We start from the raw sequence: 18,821 nt of genomic DNA, 5'->3' as shown, positions 1-18,821 counted from the left end.
GTAGGACCCGCAACACTCTGTGTGGGAAGCACGTGAGCGGGCCCAAGGTCAGGCACGGTCCCAGCCTCCACCTTGTGTGACGCAAGGTGCCGTGAGTTACATAGTAATGGGAAATTTATGTGTCCCCACACAATTCATTCTGTGTAGGTGTCAGATAGCTGAACACCGCTATGGGAAATCTATGCGAGCCCATGAAACCCAAGGAAAGTATTAAACATGAAGCAATTACAGTACCCAAACATGGCAAAGAGTTTTCCCCCTCCAAGGACCTTGGCCTCTGCACACACCCTCAGCAATCGTGGGCATAAAGCGGACTCGGATGCTAATACTGCTGTGAACGTCTCATTAAATCAGTTACGGTTGCTTTCATTGCTTCAAAGACTGGATGGACAACAAAGAAGTTCCACAGGCCAAACCTGGGGCAGTTGCATTCCCCCCCAGGACCTCAGCCCCTGCCCACACCCTCAGCAATCGTGGGCATAAAGCGGACTCGGATGCTAGTACAGCTGTGAACTTCTCATTAAATCAGTCACGGTTGCTTCCATCGCTTCAAAGACTGGATGAACCACAAAGTGTCAGGGATCTGGGGTCCGGGAGTCCCTGAAAACAACCCATTACCCCAGTCCTTACCTACTTGCGCCCCTGGGCTAAGCCCCAGGGCGACAATTGGGCGACGGTCCCTACACTTACTAGGGAAGCAGGAGACAGGGACTGATATAGACAAACACTGGAAACAAACGAACACAAAGGAGAGTCAGACAGTCCGGGTCGGCAACAGGAGGGTATGTGTTACAAAGGGGTCAGGCAAAGCAAGGTCCGGTCCGAAGTCCGAGGGTCAAGAGCCGGGAGCGCAATCCAAAAATGCGGGTGTAGCCTGGAGGCAAACATACACTGGCAATGCTGGAAGGAAACAAGCAAGTTTAAATGCTGTCAGAACTCCTCCCCCAGCGCCGCCCCCTGAGCACAGGAGCATGCACCTGGAGCCAGTGTCCGGGACCCCGACGGCCAGGGGAGGTCACCAAGACCAGGGCTCCCCTGCTCCGCACCCGATCAGCTCGGGTGATAGGACCGGTGGTGCGGGCACGGAGACCCCGAGAGCCACCAGTCCTAATACAAAGAAGTCCCACAGGCCAAACCTGGTGCAGTTGCATTCCCCCCAGCACCTTGGCCTCTGCCCACACCCTCAGCAATCGTGGGCATAAAGCAGACTGGGATGCTAGTACAACTGTGAACTTCTCATTAAATCAGTTACGGTTGCTTTCATTGCTCTAAAGACTGGATGGACCACAAAGAAGTTTCACAGGCCAAACCTGGCACAGTTGCATTTTCCCCCCAGTATCTCTGCCTCTGCCCACACCCTCAGCAATCGTGGGCATAAAGCGGACTTGGATGCTAGTACAGCCTTGAACGTTTCCTTAATTCAGTAACGCTTCGTTTGATTGGTCCAAACCAGTGTCTCAGATAACTGTGGTAACACGAGAGCAAATACATGTCGACCAACGCTGATTCCCAGACCCCAAGCAGGAGGAGGAGATGGCATTATAAGCCTGAGAAACGATGACCGAAGTAGCACCCGCAATACTCTGTGTGAAGCTCGTCAGTGGGCCCTGGGTCAGTTTTGGTCCCAGTCTCCACCTTGTGTGACCCAAGGTGCCGTGAGTTCTATGTGTCCCCACACAGTTCATTCTGTGTAGGTATCAGATAGCTAAAACACCGCAACGGAAAATCTTTGTGCACCCACAGCATAGGCGAGCCCATGAAACTCAAAGACGGTATTACACATAAAGAAATCAGAGTGCCCACACATGGCCGAGTTTCACCCTGTCAAGGACCTCGGCCTCAGCCCACATTTCTGTCTAATTCATTCTTTGTATGTGTCAGATAGCTGAACAACACAATGGGAAAGCCTTTGTGCACCCACAGTATAGGCGAGGCCCTGGAACCTAGGGACAGAATTAAACAGGTTGAAAAGAGAGTGCCCAAGCATGACAGAGTTTCACCCCACCAAGGTCCTCAGCCTTGGCCCACATTTCTGCCCATTTTATTCTGTGTTTGTGTCAGATAGCTGAACAACGCAATGGGAAAGTCTTTGTGCACCCACAGCATAGGCGAGAACTTGAAACTCAAAGACAGTACTAAACATGAAGAAATGGGAGTGCCCAAACCCTGCCCAGGACCTCAGCCAACACTTTTGCCCGAGTCATTCAGTGTATTCATGCCAGATAGGTAAAACGCCACAATGGGAAAGCCATCTGCACCCTAGCCAAGTCAGTCAGTGTAATTGTGCCAAACAGGTAAAACTCTGCAATGGGAAGTCTTTGTGCACCCACAGAATAGGCAAGCCCCTGGAACCCAAGGAAAGTATTAAACATGAAGCAATTACAGTACCCAAACATGGCAGAGTTACACCCCGCCCAGGACCTCGGCCTCTGCACATACCCTCAGTAATCGTGGGCATAAAGCGGACTCGGATGCCAGTTCAGCTGTGAACGTCTCATTAATTCAGTTACGCTTCTTCTGATTGGTCCAAACCAGTGTCTCAGATAACTGTGGTAACACGAGAGATAATACATAGTGCCCAGCACTGATCCCCAGACCCCAAGCAGGAGGAGGAGGTGGCATAATAAGCCCGAGAAACCATGACCGAGGTAGCACCCGCAATACTCTGTGTGGGAAGCACGTGAGCGGACCCTGGGTCAGGCACGGTCCCAGCCCCCACCTTATGTGACCCAAGGTGCCGTGAGCTACATAGCAATGGGAAATTTATGTGTCCCCAAACACTTCATTTTGTGTATGTGTCAGATAGCTAAACACCGGGCTGGGAAATCTTTCTGCACTCTGCAACCTACCCAAGTCATTCAGTGTATTTTTGCCACATAGGTAGAACACCGCAATGGGAAGTCTTTGTGCACCCACATCATAGGCGAGCCCATGAAACTCAAAAACAGTATTACACATGAAGAAATCAGAGTGCCCACATGGGAAAGTATCACCCCGCCAAGGACCTCGGCCCACACTTCTGCCCTAGTATTTCTGTGTATTTCTGCCAGATAGCTGTACACCGCTATGGGAAACCTTTGTTCACCCACAGTATTGGCAAAACCCTCAAACCTTTCTGTAGCAAGTATATAGGCGGACCCCCCAAACCTCTTAGTAGCAAGTGTATAGGCAAACCCCTGAAACTTTTCTGTTGCAAGAGTATAGGCGAACACCTCAAAGCTTTTAGTAGCAAGTGTATAGTCGAACCCCTCAAACCTTTTAGTAGCAAGTGTATAGGTGGACCCCTGAAAATTTTCTGCTGCAAGAGTATAGGCGAACCCCCGAAACATTTCTGCAGCAAGAGTATAGGCGAACCCCTGAAACTTCTCTTTTGCAAGACTATAGGCGAACCCCTCAAGCCTATTAGTAGCAAGTGTATAGGCGGACCCCCCCAAACCTCTTAGTAGCAAGAGTATAGGCGGACCCCTGAAACTTTTCTGTTGCAAGAGTATAGGTGAACCCCTCAAACATTTTAGTAGCAAGTGTATAGGTGAACCCCTAAACCACCTTTTAGTAGCAAGTGTATAGGCAGACCCCCCCAAAACCTTTTAGTAGCAAGTGTATAGGTGAACCCCTCAAACCTTTCAGTAGCAGGTGTATAGGCGGACCCCCCCCCCCCCCCAAACCTCTTAGTAGCAAGTGTATAGGCGGACCCATGAAACATTTCTGTTGCAAGAGTATAGGCGAACCCCCGAAACATTTTTGTAGCGAGTGTATAGGCGAACCTCTGAAACATTTCTGTAGCAAGTGTATAGCCGGACACCTCAAACCTTTTGGTAGCAAGTGTATAGGCGGACCCCTAAAACTTTTCTGTTGCAAGAGTATAGGCGAACCCCTCAAACCTTTTAGTAGCAAGTGTTTAGGCAGACTGCCCAAACCTCTTAGTAGCAAGTGTATAGGCGAACCGCTCAAACCTTCCAGTAGCAAGTGTATAGGTGGACCCCCCAAACGTCTTAGAAGCAAGTGTATAATAATAATAATAATAAACTTTATTTGTATAGCGCCAACATATTCCGCAGCTCACCCATGAAACCCATGAAACTTTTCTGCTGCAAGGGTATAGGTGAACCCCCGAAACATTTTTTTGTAGAAAGAGTATAGGCGAACCCCTGAAACTTTTCTGTAGCAAGTCTACAGGCGGAGCCCTGAAACATTACCGTTGCCAGAGTATAAGCGAACCTCTTATACATTGGTGTACCAAAAGTATAGGCGAAAACCTGAAAAAGTTTGTTTGCCAAGAGTATAGGCGAAGGCAGGAAAACTTTGTTGGCTAAGACTATAGGCAAGGAGCTGAAAAATTGGTGTACCAAGAGTACAAATGTACCTCTTAAAAGTTGGTGTACCAAGAGTACGAGTGTACCCCTTAACAATTGCTTAACCCCGAGGGCAGGTGAAAGCAATAAACATTTTTTAAAGATGCAGCTCATTGTCACTTTATTTGTAACAGAGCCTGGAGGCAGCCCTCTGAAAACATTGTTTTTAAGAGAGCCTTTTGGCCCGCAGAAAAATTGGTAGTTCAGCGTGATGACATGCTGTTTTAGGAAGAGGAGGAGGAGTAAGTTCCGAAAGGGATAGACAAAGCTACTTTTCCCCTTTTTTGGGGTTAGAAAGAGGATGCATATTTCTTGTATGGCAGCTAAAAGAACCATTATGTTCCGCTGCTTTCCACTGGTGGAGAAGAGAAGTCTGGGGAAATCCAGCCTTTGTTCATCTTTATGAGTGTAAGCATGTCGGCGCTGGCAGTTGACAGGCGGGTACGCTTATCCGTGATGATTCCCCCAGCTGTACTAAACACCCTCTTTGACAAGACGCTAGCTGCAGGGCAGGCCAGCACCTCCAGAGCGACAGTTTGTGCCACGTGTCCAGCTTTGACACCCAATAGTTGTATGTAACAGAGGGATAACAGAGGATTGTTGTATGATCAGCTATGTACTCCCTCACCATCCTTTTACAGTGCTCCCTCCGACTCAGCCTTGACTGGGGAGTGCTTATACAGTCTTGCTTGGGAGCCATTAAACTGGCAAAGGCCTTGGAAAGTGTTCCCCTGCCTCGCTGGACATGCTATCTGATCCTCGCGCTTCCCCTGCTAGTTGGCCCTCGGAATTGCGTCCTCTGCCGCTAGCGCTGTCACATGGGAACCTTAGCATCCCTTTTTCCACCAGGGCCCTGTGGTATTGCATCACATTTGTACCCCTTTCCTCTTCGGGAATGAGAGTGGAAAGGTTCTCCTTATACCGTGGGTCTAGAAGGGTGTACACCCAGTAATCTGTGTTGGCCAGAATGCATCTAACGCGAGGGTCACGGGAAAGGCGACCTAACATGAAGTCAGCCATGTGTGCCAGGGTCTGATTACGCCACACATCGCTGTTCTCACCAGGAGGATGACTTTCAGGATCCTCCTCTTTAGCCCATACATGCTGAACAATTGAGAGGCAAGCAGCATGACTACCCTCTGCAGTGTGGGCAGCAGTCTCTTCCCCCTCCTCCTCATCCTCCTCCTCCTCACCCTCCCCTCCTCCTCCACTTCCAAAATGCGCTGAGATATAGACATGATGGTGGTCTGGCTATCAAGCGACATACTGTCATCGACCTTTATGTTTAGCAGCAAACTTCTCAGCAGGCAAAGCAGCGGGATGGAAACGCTAATGTTGGCCGCATCTCCGCTCACCATTTGGGTAGACTCCTCAAAGTTTTCGAGATCCTGCCAGACATCTGCCATCCATGCCCACTCCTCTGCAAAGAACTGCAGAGGCTGACTACCACTGCGCTGCCCATGTTGCAGCTGGTATTCCACAATTGCTTTATGCCGCTCGTACAGCCTGGCCTACATGTGCAGCAGGGAATTCCAGCGCGTGGGAACGTCGCACAGCAGTCGGTGCTCTGGCAGCTGAAACCGACGTTGCAGGGTCCTCAGGGTGGCAGCATCCGTGAGGGACTTGCGGAAATGTGCGCAGACACGGCACACCTTGCCGTGCAGGTCAGACAAGTGGGGGTAGATTTCAGAAACCACTAAACCACCAGGTTACGGTGGTTTTCACAAACGACCATGCCTGGTTGGAGGCTCAGCGGCAAAAGCCAGAGGTTGCTCTGCTCTGTCAGACCCTGTAACAGCTCGGGGCCGTGTGACTCTTGTCACCTAAGCTGATTAGTTTCAGCATGGCTTGCTGACGCTTGCCCACCCCTGTGTGCCACACCACACGCTACCGACTGCTGGCAACGTGCTAACACTTGGACACGTCGACAAGTACTGGCAGGCAGGACGACTATATCTCCATGACGGCACATTGGGTGAATTTGGTGGAGGCTGGGACCGAGTCAGAGCCTGGGACCGGTCACGTCCTACCCACGACAAGAATAGCGGGTCCTACCTTGGTGCTGGTATCTGCGGCGTTTTATGCCATCTCCACCAAACCCTCCCCCTCCTCCTCCTCTGCCACGTCTACCTCTAAATTAAGAAGTGTGAGCACGTCGCCAGTAGTCGGTAGTGCACGGCGCGGCAGCAGTAGGCGAGCGTCAGCAAGCCATGCTGAAACTAATCAGCTTAAGTGACAGGGTCTGACAGAGCAGACCTACCTCTGGCTTTCGCCGCTGAGCCTCAAACCGGGCATGGTCGTGTGTTACAACGGCCATAATCTGGTGGCGGCTCTGCGGCTCAGCAGCCTCTCACACGTGCTATGCCTGGCCCACATCTTCAATCTGGTGGTTCAGCGGTTTCTGAAAAACTACCCCTACTTGTCTGACCTGCTCGGCAAGGTGCGCCGCGTCTGCGCACATGTCCGCAAGTCCACCATGGACGCTGTCACCCTGAGGACCCTGCAACGTTGGTTTTATCTGTCAGAGCACCGACTGCTGTGTGATGTGCCCACACGCTGGAATTCTACGCTGCACATGTTGGCCAGACTGTACGAGCAGCATAGAGCAATAGTGGAATACTAGCTGCAACATGGGCGGCGGAGTGGTAGTCAGCTTCCGCAACTCTTTACTGAGGAGTGGTCATGGGTGGCAGATATCTGCCAGGTCCTCGGAAACTTTGAGGAGTCTACCCAGATGGTGAGCGGTGATGCGACAATCATTAGCGTTACCATCCCGCTGCTTTGCCTGCTGAGAAGTTCGCTGCAAAGCATAAAGGCCGACACTTTGCGGTTGGAACAGAAGACAGGGGATGACAGTATGTCACTTGATAGCCAGACCACCCTCATGTCTATATCTCAGCACGTTTTGGAGGGAGAGAGGGAGGGGGAGGAGAGGAGGAGGAGGGAGAAGAGACAGCTGGGGACACTGCAAAGGTTACCCAAGCTACTTACGTGTTCAGCGTGTATGGGCTGTAGATCAGGAGGAGGAGGAGAATCATCTTGCTAGTGAGGACAGCGATGTGTTGCGTACTGGGACCCTGGCACACATGGCTGACTTCATGTTAGGCTGCCTTTCCTGTGACCCTCGCTTTAGACGCATTCTGGCCAACACGGATTACTGGGTGTACACCCTTCTTGACTCCCGGTATAAGGAGAACCTTTCCACTCTCATTCCCAAAGAGGTAAGGGGTACGAAAGTGATGCAATACTACAGGGCCCTGGTGGAAAAAGTGATGCTAAAGTTCCCATCTGACAGCACTAGTGGCAGAAGACGCAGTTCCGAGGGCCAACTAGCAGGGGAGGAGTGGGGATCAAGCAGCATGTCAAGCGCAGGCAGGGGAACACTCTCCAAGGCCTTTGCCAGCTTTATGGCTCCCCAGCAAGACTGTGTCACCACTCCCCAGTTGTCAGGGAAAAACTCCCGTCAGTATGTCAGTTGGTGGTCCAAATTAAAAATAAAATGAGTAAGTCTGCAGACTTGAAAAACCGTCAGTATATACGGGTATATCAATTGATATAGAGAGCAGAAATAAGGACACGCTTAGCCTAGGTGTACCAAATCTACTCTGATTTATTACTCATACGCGCCTCTTCTTTATAGACACGATACATATTTAAAATGACGTTGATTCTGAGCCAAACATGACATAGTTTGTTTACATCATTCAATTTTCTGCCACATGATTGATCAAAGTTCATTCATATTACCTAAAACTTTCCATACTTTAATAATTCTGTAATTTTCCTCAGTACGCGTCTAAATATCATAATGATTTAGCATATTCATTTATCAATACAGGTTTGTCTTTATGACTTTATTTTAAGGTAAATTTATTGGTTATATCAGCTATAGCCTGGTGTTAATTGGTTTCTTATCATCTAGGGTCTGTACCTTAGACCATCGCCTGACTAATCACCAGCTAGTGTTTATTGCTGGTTAAGTTCAAGCTGACCTTCTACCAAGACCTAACATATTATACTAAAAATGATTTCTCTATAATAGTAGAATCTAGAATAATATCACAAAAGCTGGGGCCCTGGGTAATTTCCCCCACACCAGTCAAAGCTGAGTCAGAGACAGCACTGTAAAAAGATGGTGAGGGAGTACGTAGCCGATCGTACCACCGTCCCCTGTGATGCCTCTATTCCATAAAACTATTGGGTGTTAAAGCTGGACACGTGGCACGAACTTGCGCTGTACGCCCTGGACGTGCTGGCCTGCTCTGTCACTAGCATCTTGTCAGAGAGGGCGGTTAGTGCAGCTGGGGGAATCCTCGCGGATAAGCGTACCCACCTGTTAACTGCCAGTGCCGACATGCTTACACTCATAAAGATGAACAAAGGCTGGATTTCCCCAGACTTCTCTTTTTCACCGGCGTAAAGCAGCTGGACTTAATGATTCTTTTTGCTGCAACAAGAGAAAAATGCATCCTCTATCATACTATACTTTTGCTACACAAATGTTACTGGGGTCTCGCCTATACTTTTGCTACTGAAATGTTACTGGGGTCTGCCTATGCTCTTGGTACACCAATGGTTCAGGGGTTCGCCTACACTCTTGCTACAGAAATGTTACTGGGGTCTGCCTATACTTTTGCTACAGAAATGTTACTGGGGTCTGCCTGCCTATACTCTTGGTACACCAGTGTTTCCGGGGTTCGCCTATACTTTTGCTACAGAAATGTTACAGGGGTCCGCCTATACTCTTGGTACACCAGTGTTTCAGGGGTTCGCCTATACTCTTGTTACAGAAATATTACAGGGGTCCGCCTATGCAGTTTCTACTGAATGGTTCAAGGGGTTCACCTATACTTTTGCTACAGAAATGTTACTGGCGACCGCCTATACTTTTGCTACAGAAATGTTAATGGGCTCTGACTATACTCTTGGTACACCAATGTTTTAGGGGTTCGCCTACACTCTTGCTACAGAAATGTTACAGGGGTCTGCCTATACGTCTGCAACAGGAATGTAACTGGGGTCTGCCTGTACTTTTGCTACAGAAATGTTACTGGGGTCTGCCTATACTCTTGGTACACCAATATTTCAGGGGTTCGCCTATACTTTTGCTACTGAAATGTTACAGGGGCCGCTTATACTTTTGCTATAGAAATGTTACTGGGGTCTGCCTATGCTCTTGGTACACCAATGTTTCAGGGGTTCGCCTACACTCTTGCTACAGAAATGTTACTGGGGTCTGCCTATACTTTTGCTACAGAAATGTTACAGGGATCCGTCTATACTTTTGCTACAGAAATGTTAATGGGCTCTGACTATACTCTTGGTACACCAATGTTTAGGGGTTCGCCTACACTCTTGCTACAGAAATGTTACAGGGGTCTGCCTATACTTCTGCGACAGGAATGCTACTGGGGTCTGCCTCTACTTTTGCTACAGAAATGTTACTGGGGTCTGCCTATACTTTTGCTACAGAAATGTTACTGGGGTCGACCTATACTCTTCGTACAGAAATGTTACTGGGGTCGGCCTATACTCTGGGTACACCAATGTTTCAGGGGTTCGCCTATACTTTTGCTACTGAAATGTTACTGGGGTCCGCCTATGCAGTTTCTACTGAATGGTTTGAGTGCTTCACCTATACTTTTCCTACAGACATGTTACAGGGGTCTGCCTATACTTTTGCTACAAAAATGTTACTGGGGTCTGCCTATACTTTTGCTACAGAAATGTTACTGGGGTCGGCCTATACTCTTGGTACACCAATGTTTCAGGGGTCTGCCTATACTTTTGCTACTGAAATTTTACAGGGGCCGCTTATACTTTTGCTATAGAAATGTTACTGGGGTCTGCCTATGCTCTTGGTACACCAATGTTTCAGGGGCTCGCCTACACTCTTGCTACAGAAATGTTACTCGGGTCTGCCTTTACTTTTGCTACTGAAATGTTACAGGGATCCGTGTATACTTTTGCTACAGAAATGTTAATGGGCTCTGACTATACTCTTGGTACACCAATGTTTTCGGGGTTCGCCTACACTCTTGCTACAGAAATGTTACAGGGGTCTGCCTCTACTTTTGCCACAGAAATGTTACTGGGGTCTGCCTATACTTTTGCTACAGAAATGTTACAGGGGTCTGCCTATTCTTTTGCTACAGAAATGTTACTGGGGTCAGCCTATACTCTTGGTACACCAATGTTTCAGGGGTTCGCCTACACTCTTGCTACAGAAATGTTACTCGGGTCTGCCATTACTTTTGCTACTGAAATGTTACAGGGATCCGTGTATACTTTTGCTACATAAATGTTAATGGGCTCTGACTATACTCTTGGTACACCAATGTTTTAGGGGTTCGCCTACACTCTTGCTACAGAAATGTTACAGGGGTCTGCCTATACGTCTGCGACAGGAATGTTACTGGGGTCTGCCTCTACTTTTGCTACAGAAATGTTACTGGGGTCTGCCTATACTTTTGCTACAGAAATGTTACTGGGGTCTGCCTATACTTTTGCTTCAGAAATGTTACTGGGGTCGACCTATACTCTTCGTACAGAAATGTTACTGGGGTCGGCCTATACTCTGGGTACACCAATGTTTCAGGGGTTCGCCTACACTCTTGCTACAGAAATGTTACTTGGGTCTGCCTTTACTTTTGCTACTGAAATGTTACAGGGATCCGTGTATACTTTTGCTACAGAAATGTTAATGGGCTCTGACTATACTCTTGGTACACCAATGTTTTAGGGGTTCGCCTACACTCTTGCTACAGAAATGTTACAGGGTTCTGCCTATACTTCTGCGACAGGAATGTTACTGGGGTCTGCCTCTACTTTTGCTACATAAATGTTACTGGGGTCTGCCTATACTTTTGCTACAGAAATGTTACTGGGGTCTGCCTATTCTTTTGCTACAGAAATGTTACTGGTGTCTGCCTATACTTTTGCTACAGAAATGTTACTGGGGTCAGCCTATACTCTTGGTACACCAATGTTACTGGGGTCGGCCTATACTCTTGGTACACCAATGTTTCAGGGGTTCGCCTATACTTTTGCTACTGAAATGTTACTGGGGACCGCCTATGCAGTTTCTACTGAATGGTTTGAGGGGTTCACCTCTACTTTTGCTACAGACATGTTACAGGGGTCCGCCTATACTTTTGCTACAGAAATCTTACTGTGGTCTTCCTATACTTTTGCTAAAGAAATGTTACTAGGTTATGCCTATACTCTTGATACAGAAATGTTACAGGGATCTGCCTATACTGTGGGTGCACAAAGAATTCTCATAGCAGTGTTTTACCTGTCTGGCACAAATACACTGACTGACTAGTGTAGAAATGTGGGCCGAGGTCCTTGGTGGGGTGAAACTCTGCCTTGTTTGGGCGCTCTGATTTCTTCTTGTGTAATACCATCTTTGTGCACCGACAGCATAGGCGAGCCCAAGGAACTCAAAGACTTCCCATTGCAATGTTGATCTATCTGACACCAACACAGAATGAATTGTGTGGGGACACATGGATTTCCCATTGCTATGTAACTCTTGGCAACTTGGGTCACACAAGGTGGAGGCTGGGACCAAGCCTGACCCTGGGACAGCTCACGTGCTTCCAACACACAGTATTGCTGCATTGTGGATATGTGTAGAAGTTCTGGCACCTGAGTCCTCTTTATGCCCACGTTTGCGGCTCCTGACAATTTTGGGACGGAGGTGGCACAGGATTGGAATGATGATCATACGCCAATTTATCATCAATTCTCAACAGCATTGTGGGCTATCGCCCACACTTTCAAAGAGGGTTGCTGCCTAGCCCTGCCAGCCCTCTGCAGTGTGTGCTTCCGGTTCCTCCTCATCCAGTACACACTTATAAATAGACATGAGGGTGGTGTGGCTATGAAGCCAGCGTGTGGCATGAGGGCAGCTGAACGCTGAGCAGGGAAACTTTTGTGTGCGCTGTGGATGCAGGGTCATGCGTGAACAGCAATGGCAGCATGTAACCCAGAAGGGGTAGCGGTGTCACCCACAGGCAGTGATTATCCTTGGTTGAAGTTAGTGTGTTGCTTAAGTAAGATGTGTCAGCACATGTGCCTTGCTAATGAGGGTTTGTCCAAAGTAAATTGTTAGGAGGGTGACGCCAGACTCTTGCCCCCATTTTGGCTTAATAGTAGGACCTAGGAGCCTCAGATGCAGCCATGCATGCTGCCCCTGCCCTTCCCTATCCGTTTCTGTGGTGTTTCTATGGCTTTCTGATGTTTTCTGGTGTTTCACAAGTCATGACCTATGCGGAGCATCGGTCTCATACAAAAATGCTCGAATCGCCCATTGACTTCAAAGGGGTTCATTACTCAAAACGAGCTCTTGGGCATTGCGAAAAGTTCGACTTAAGCAACATGCACCCGAGCATTTTGGTGCTCGCTCATCTCTAGTTGTTAGTGATGACCTTCAGTGTAATATAGTTATATGCTTCCTGGACGCCATTGACTGGCCATACAGTTCCTGTAGTAACCCATTGGACCTCTGGGATTACATAGCAAAGGGTCAATGGTGTCACAAAGGGAGCGCTCTGCAAATGTTTTACTGTACATTGATCGCAACATGATAGGGTTAACACTAGGGAGCCATGTCCTCGCTGTTAGTTATATTTGGTATGTAGTACATTAGCTATACATTATACATGTTTAGGGAACTTTTTACAGTTATATATATATATATATATATATATATATATATATATATATATATATATGTAATCAAATCTATCAATATAGCAAAAGGGGTCAAAAAGGGACACTGGTAACTGCAGGCTGGTAAGTCTTAATTCAATAATTAGAAAAATATTTAAGGGGTTTCTGAGAGACACCATCCTAGAATACCTCAAGGAGAACAACGGAATAACTCCTCATCAGCATGGGTTCATGAGGGGTTGATCATGTCAGACCAATCTGATCAGCATCTACGATGAAGTAAGCTCTAGGCTGGACCTGGGAGAGTCTATTGATCTCGTATATCTGGACTTCTCTAAAGCATTTGACACTGTGCCGCATAATAGGCTGATATATAAAATGAGACAGCTCGGACTGGGTGAAAATGGGTAAATAACTGGCTCAGAGATAGAAAACAGAGGGGAGTAATAAATGGGTCATACTCTGATTGGGCCACCATCGTCAGTGGGGGGCCACAGGGTTCAGTATTAGGCCCCATTCTGTTCAATATATTTATCAACGACCTGATAGAGGGGCTGCACAGTAAAATATCAATATTTGCAGATGATAGAAAATTATATAAGACAATTAATACAACAGAGGACAATGTGCGGCTACAAAAGGACCTAGATAAGCTGGGGGCTCGGGGAGAAAAATGGCAAATGAAGTTCAATGTGAATAAATGTAAGGTTCTGCACATGGGCAGGAGAAACGGATGTCACCAATATACACTAAATGGGGTACTGCTAGGGAAAAGTGATATGGAAAAAGATCGGGGGCTACTAGTGGATTGTAGACTTAACTGGAGCACTCAATGCCAGTCAGCTGCTGCAAAAGCAAATAAAGCTATGGGGAGCATTAAAAGAGGTATAGAGGCGAGGGACGAGAACATTATTTTTCCACTACATAAGGCTTTTGTCAGGCCCCACATGGAATACTGTGTACAGCTCTGGACAGCGGTGCTCAGGAAAGATGTTGCAGTGCTTGAGGGAGTTCAAAGAAGGGCAACTAAACTAATAACTGAGAGGACTGGAATACCCAGAGAGGCATCAAAATTGGGATTATTCACCCTGGAAAAAAAACGGCTAAGGGGCGACCAAATAACTATGTATAAATACATAAAGGAAAAATCAAGCGCCGGACAGGTGCTTGTGTGCTGTATATCCTTTTGCTGCTCTCCGTCGTGCTGCGGATGTGGGAATAAAAGAACCTGTGCAAAGTCTTCCTGGACATCGGTGCCGACGGGGTTTATCAGGCTAATTTCCCCGTCAGGCACCAGGTGAGTTAATATTGGCTCATTACATTTTATTGCCTTTTTATCACCTGGCGCGTCTCTGACCTATTCTATGTATAAATACATGAGGGGACAATACGAGGATCTCTCCCATGATCTGTTTATACCCAGGACTGCGACGGTAAAGAGAGGGTATCCGCTACGTCTAGAAGAAAGCAGGTTTCATCACCAACACAGGAGGGGGTTCTTTACTGTAAGTGCAGTGAGACTGTGGAGCTTTCTGCCTGAGGACGTGGTGATGTAAAAATCCATAGAGGAGTTTAAGAGGGATTAGATGTCTTTCTAGAACACAATGATATCACAGGATATAGACATTAACCCCTTAGTGACGAAGCCTGTTTGCGCCTTAGTGACGGAGCCAAATTTTGGAAATCTGACATGCGTTGTTCAACGTAGCACAACTCCGTAAAGGCTTTACATATCCAAGTGAGTCTGACATTGTTTTTTCGCCACATGTTGTACTTAATTTTGGTTGTAAAAAGAGACCAATATAATTTGTGTATATTTATTAAAAGCGCCAAAATTGGGAAAATTTTGAAAAAATTATCATTTTTTCGCATTTTCAACTGTAATATCTCAAATATGTCCAAACATACTGTACAAATTTTTGATAAGATATATATTTCCATCTGTTTACTTTATTCTGAATGCACATTTGAAAAACTTTTGTGTTTTTTTAACCATTTAGATGACGTACAAATTTAACATTACTTTTCAGCAATTTGAGGAACACTTTGTTTTCCTGCACCAAGCCAAGTTTGCAAATGTTCATGAGTGTCAGAATAACAGATACCCCCCCCCCCAAATGACCCTATTTTAAAAACTACACCCCTTAATGTATCCACTGAGGGGTGTCATGAGTATTTTGACCCCACCGTTTTTTTTTCAGGAATTAATTAAATTAAGAGGAGAAACAATAAAATTTCATATTTTTGCAAATATGGCATTTTAAAGACATATTTTTTTCCTATAGTGCCCATGAAAATGAGGATTTACACCCCAAAATGGATACCCCCATTTCTCCCGTGTTCAGAAACATACCCATTGTGGCCCTAATCTTATGTCTGGATGCACAATGGGGCCTAAAATGAAAAGCGTAGTCGGTGTCTTTCAGAACATAAATTTTGCTTGAAGGCGTTTTAGGCCCCATAGCACTTTTGTAGAGCTCTTGAGCGGCCAAAACCATAGAGAACCCCCACAAGTGACCCCATTTTGAAAACTAGACCCCTTAACGAATTTATCTAGGGGTGTACTGCCCATTTTGACCCCACAGTTTTTGAATGAATTCGAGCAAAGCAAAGGGGAAAAAATGTGATTTTCGGGTTTTTTGGCAATTCAATCATTTTAAAAACTGCTTTTTTTGTACAGCACACACATGAATGAAGACTTTCACCCCAAAATGGATACCCCTGTTTCTCCTGTGTTCAGAGACATACCCATTGTGGCCCTAATCTTTTTTCTGGATGCACAACGGGGCCCAAAATGTAAGGGGTAGTCGGTGGCTTTCAGAACTGAAATTTAGCATGAAGGTGATTTAGGCCCCATTGCCCACTTGTAGAGCCCTTGAGCGGCCAAAACGACAGAGAACACCAACAAATGATCCCATTTTGAAAACTAGACCCCTTAACGAATTTATCTAGTCGTGTAGTGTGTATTTTTACCCTACAATTTTTGAATAAATCTAAGCAAAGCAGTAGGAAAAAAATACAATTTTAATTTTTTTGGCAGTTGTATCAATTTAAAAACAGGTTTTTTTGTACAGCACACATAGTAATGAAGACTTTCACCCCAAAATGGATACACCTGTTTGTCCCGTGTTCAGAAACATACCCATTGTGGCCCTAATCTACTTAAAGGACACATGGCTAGGCCTATAATGGAAGGAGCACCCGTTGGATTTCAGGGTACAGCGGAATAAATTCCAGGCCCCATCGCCCACTTATAGAGCCATTGAGCGTCTAAATCGATAAAGAACCCCCTCAAATAACCCCATTTTAAAAACTAGACCCCTTAACGAATTCATCTAGGGGTGTACTGTGTATTTTGACCCCACAGTATTTGAATGAATCTAAGCAAAGCAGAAGGAAAAAATTACAATTTTCATTTTTTTGGCAATTTTGTCAATTTAAAAACAGTTTTGTTTTTTGTACAGTACACATAGGAATAAAGACATTCACCCCAAAATGGATCCCCCCCCCCCCCCCCATTTGTCCTGTGTTCAGAAACATTCCGATTGTGGCTATAATCTAATTATAGGACACATGGCAAGGCCTATAATGGAGGGAACACCCGTTGGATTGCAGGGCACAACTGAATAAATTCCAGGCCCCATTGCCCACTTGTACGGAATAAAAATTGACACCTTAAAAAAAGTCCCCCCCCCCCCCGCCCCCACACACTCTGCGCCTTTTTTGGCGTTCCCCAAATCTTAGATAAAAGTAATAATGTGAACTGTGTAGGATTTCCGAAGACAGGGGTAATTACGGAGGTTGGTTGGAATGGGTACATGGGGCAATAAAACCGGGTATCCCCCCTCCTCTCATGCTTTTTGGGGGTATTTTGTGACCTCAGTAGCGGGTATGGGGTGTAAAAAGTGGCGCTCCGTGAGTCTTCGTAAGCTTGCGGAGGTGCGGCGGTCTCACACAGAAGACGCTCAACAAGCTGCTCCTGGAATTGCAGGAAGACGAACGTTCCCGGGGCTTCTTGTAAATTACGTATTACAGGTAGCGGTCTGAATAACTCCGGGCTCATGCAGCCGTAGGTGGAATCCGCTTGCGGAGGCTCGCAGTGGATCCCAGCTGTGAGCCGGCTGTGACCCTGCGTACGGCCATGTAATGTACTGCGCATAACTGCCTACTCACACAGGCGGTCATGCGCAGTACATTTCTTTTTTTGTTTGGATTTCCCGCACCGTCGCTTAGCAATGACACGGGGTAGCCGCAGCCCGTATACAATGTAGTTGCGTACAGGCAGCAGGTATATCCACGACCATGGAGCACAATGGGCTCTGTGTTGCGGATATCCGCGGTAAAATAGAACCTGCTGCGTTCTCTTTTCTGCGAGTGGATTACATCGAACGCATCGGTGAGGGGAGATGAACCTTCACCTTTATTTTTACTTTTACATGATCGCCATTATCCATTGGATAACGGCGAACAAGTGACCAGAAACCGCTCAACGTGGCTCTCTATGAAATCTCCAGGCTCTCGGCTAAGTTTCGTAGCCAGGAGCAGGGAGATTTAAAATTACGCTGGCAATCCACAGATTTTGCGCATGCGTCTGCTACCTTGGCGACGGGCGCGTGCACAGAAGCTGGGGTAAGGTCCGTGGATAAATCCGCGGGCCTTAGGTACGTCATTTCATCCTCCCTCACGGATATGATCCATGGGGGGTGATGAGACGTAAGATTTTTTAACTTTTTTTTAAACTTTTTTTTTTTTAATTTTTACACTTTTTTAATTTACTTTTTTACACTTTTCTTACATTACATGATCACTGTTATTTATTGGATAACAGTGATCATGTCCCTGGTGACATCCCTTTGCTCCAGGCTACACATGGCAGCCAGGAGCAGAGGGATTTTAAATTTCCCGGGGCTCAAGCCCCTCTGTGCATGCGCCCGATGATTGACATCGGGTGCGCATGCGCAGACGGGGACTTCGGGTTGGATCCGATCCATGAAGGGAGGTGAAGCTGACACTTTTTTAAAACTTTTTTTAACTTTTTCGCGATCGACGCTATCCAATGGATAGCGGCAATCGCGGGCTCGGGGACCGCTCACCGTGGTCCCCGGTAACACCTCCTGTTTTCGGCTACCTTCAGGAGCCGGGAGCCAGGAGATTTTAAATTTGCCGGGGGCTCCCAGGCTTCTGCGCATGTGCCTGATGTCATCGTCTGGAGCGCATGTGCAGAAGGCCGGCGGCGACCCAATCTCCGGGGGACACCGCGGACAAGCCGGGTGAGTATTTTCAGCTGCCCTGATGGATCTGATCCATCAGGGCAGCTGAATATCTAACTTTTTACGCATTTTTCTTTACTTTTTTGCGATCGGCGCTATCCATTGGATAGCGCCGATCGCAATGCCGGGGGTGACTGCCCGCATCCTGGGATGACAGCTCCATGCTGTCGGCTACCTGCGGGCACCGACAGCATGGAGCTGTCACGTCCTCAGGCAAGTGGGCATTAATCCAAAGAGGATGCATAAATCTACGTCCTCTAGGATTAAAGCCCACTTACTGAGGATGTAGTTTCCCGATGGGGCCGTCGTTAAGGGGTTCAATAACCAGCAAGGTTTTTGATCACAAATGTTGATCCAGGGATTACTCTGGCTGCCATTATGGAGTCAGGAAGGATTTTTTTTCCCTCCATAGGAACTAATTGACTTGCTGTTTTTTTTTGCCTTCCTCTGGACCAACAAGGGGGGTTGAAACAGGCTGAACTAGATAGACATTGTCTTCATTCAGCCTAACATTCTTTGC

This window comes from Eleutherodactylus coqui, chromosome 1, assembly GCF_035609145.1.
Source record: "Eleutherodactylus coqui strain aEleCoq1 chromosome 1, aEleCoq1.hap1, whole genome shotgun sequence".
Classification (NCBI taxonomy): Eukaryota; Metazoa; Chordata; class Amphibia; order Anura; family Eleutherodactylidae; genus Eleutherodactylus; species Eleutherodactylus coqui.
Note: the sequence above shows the minus strand (reverse complement) of the source record.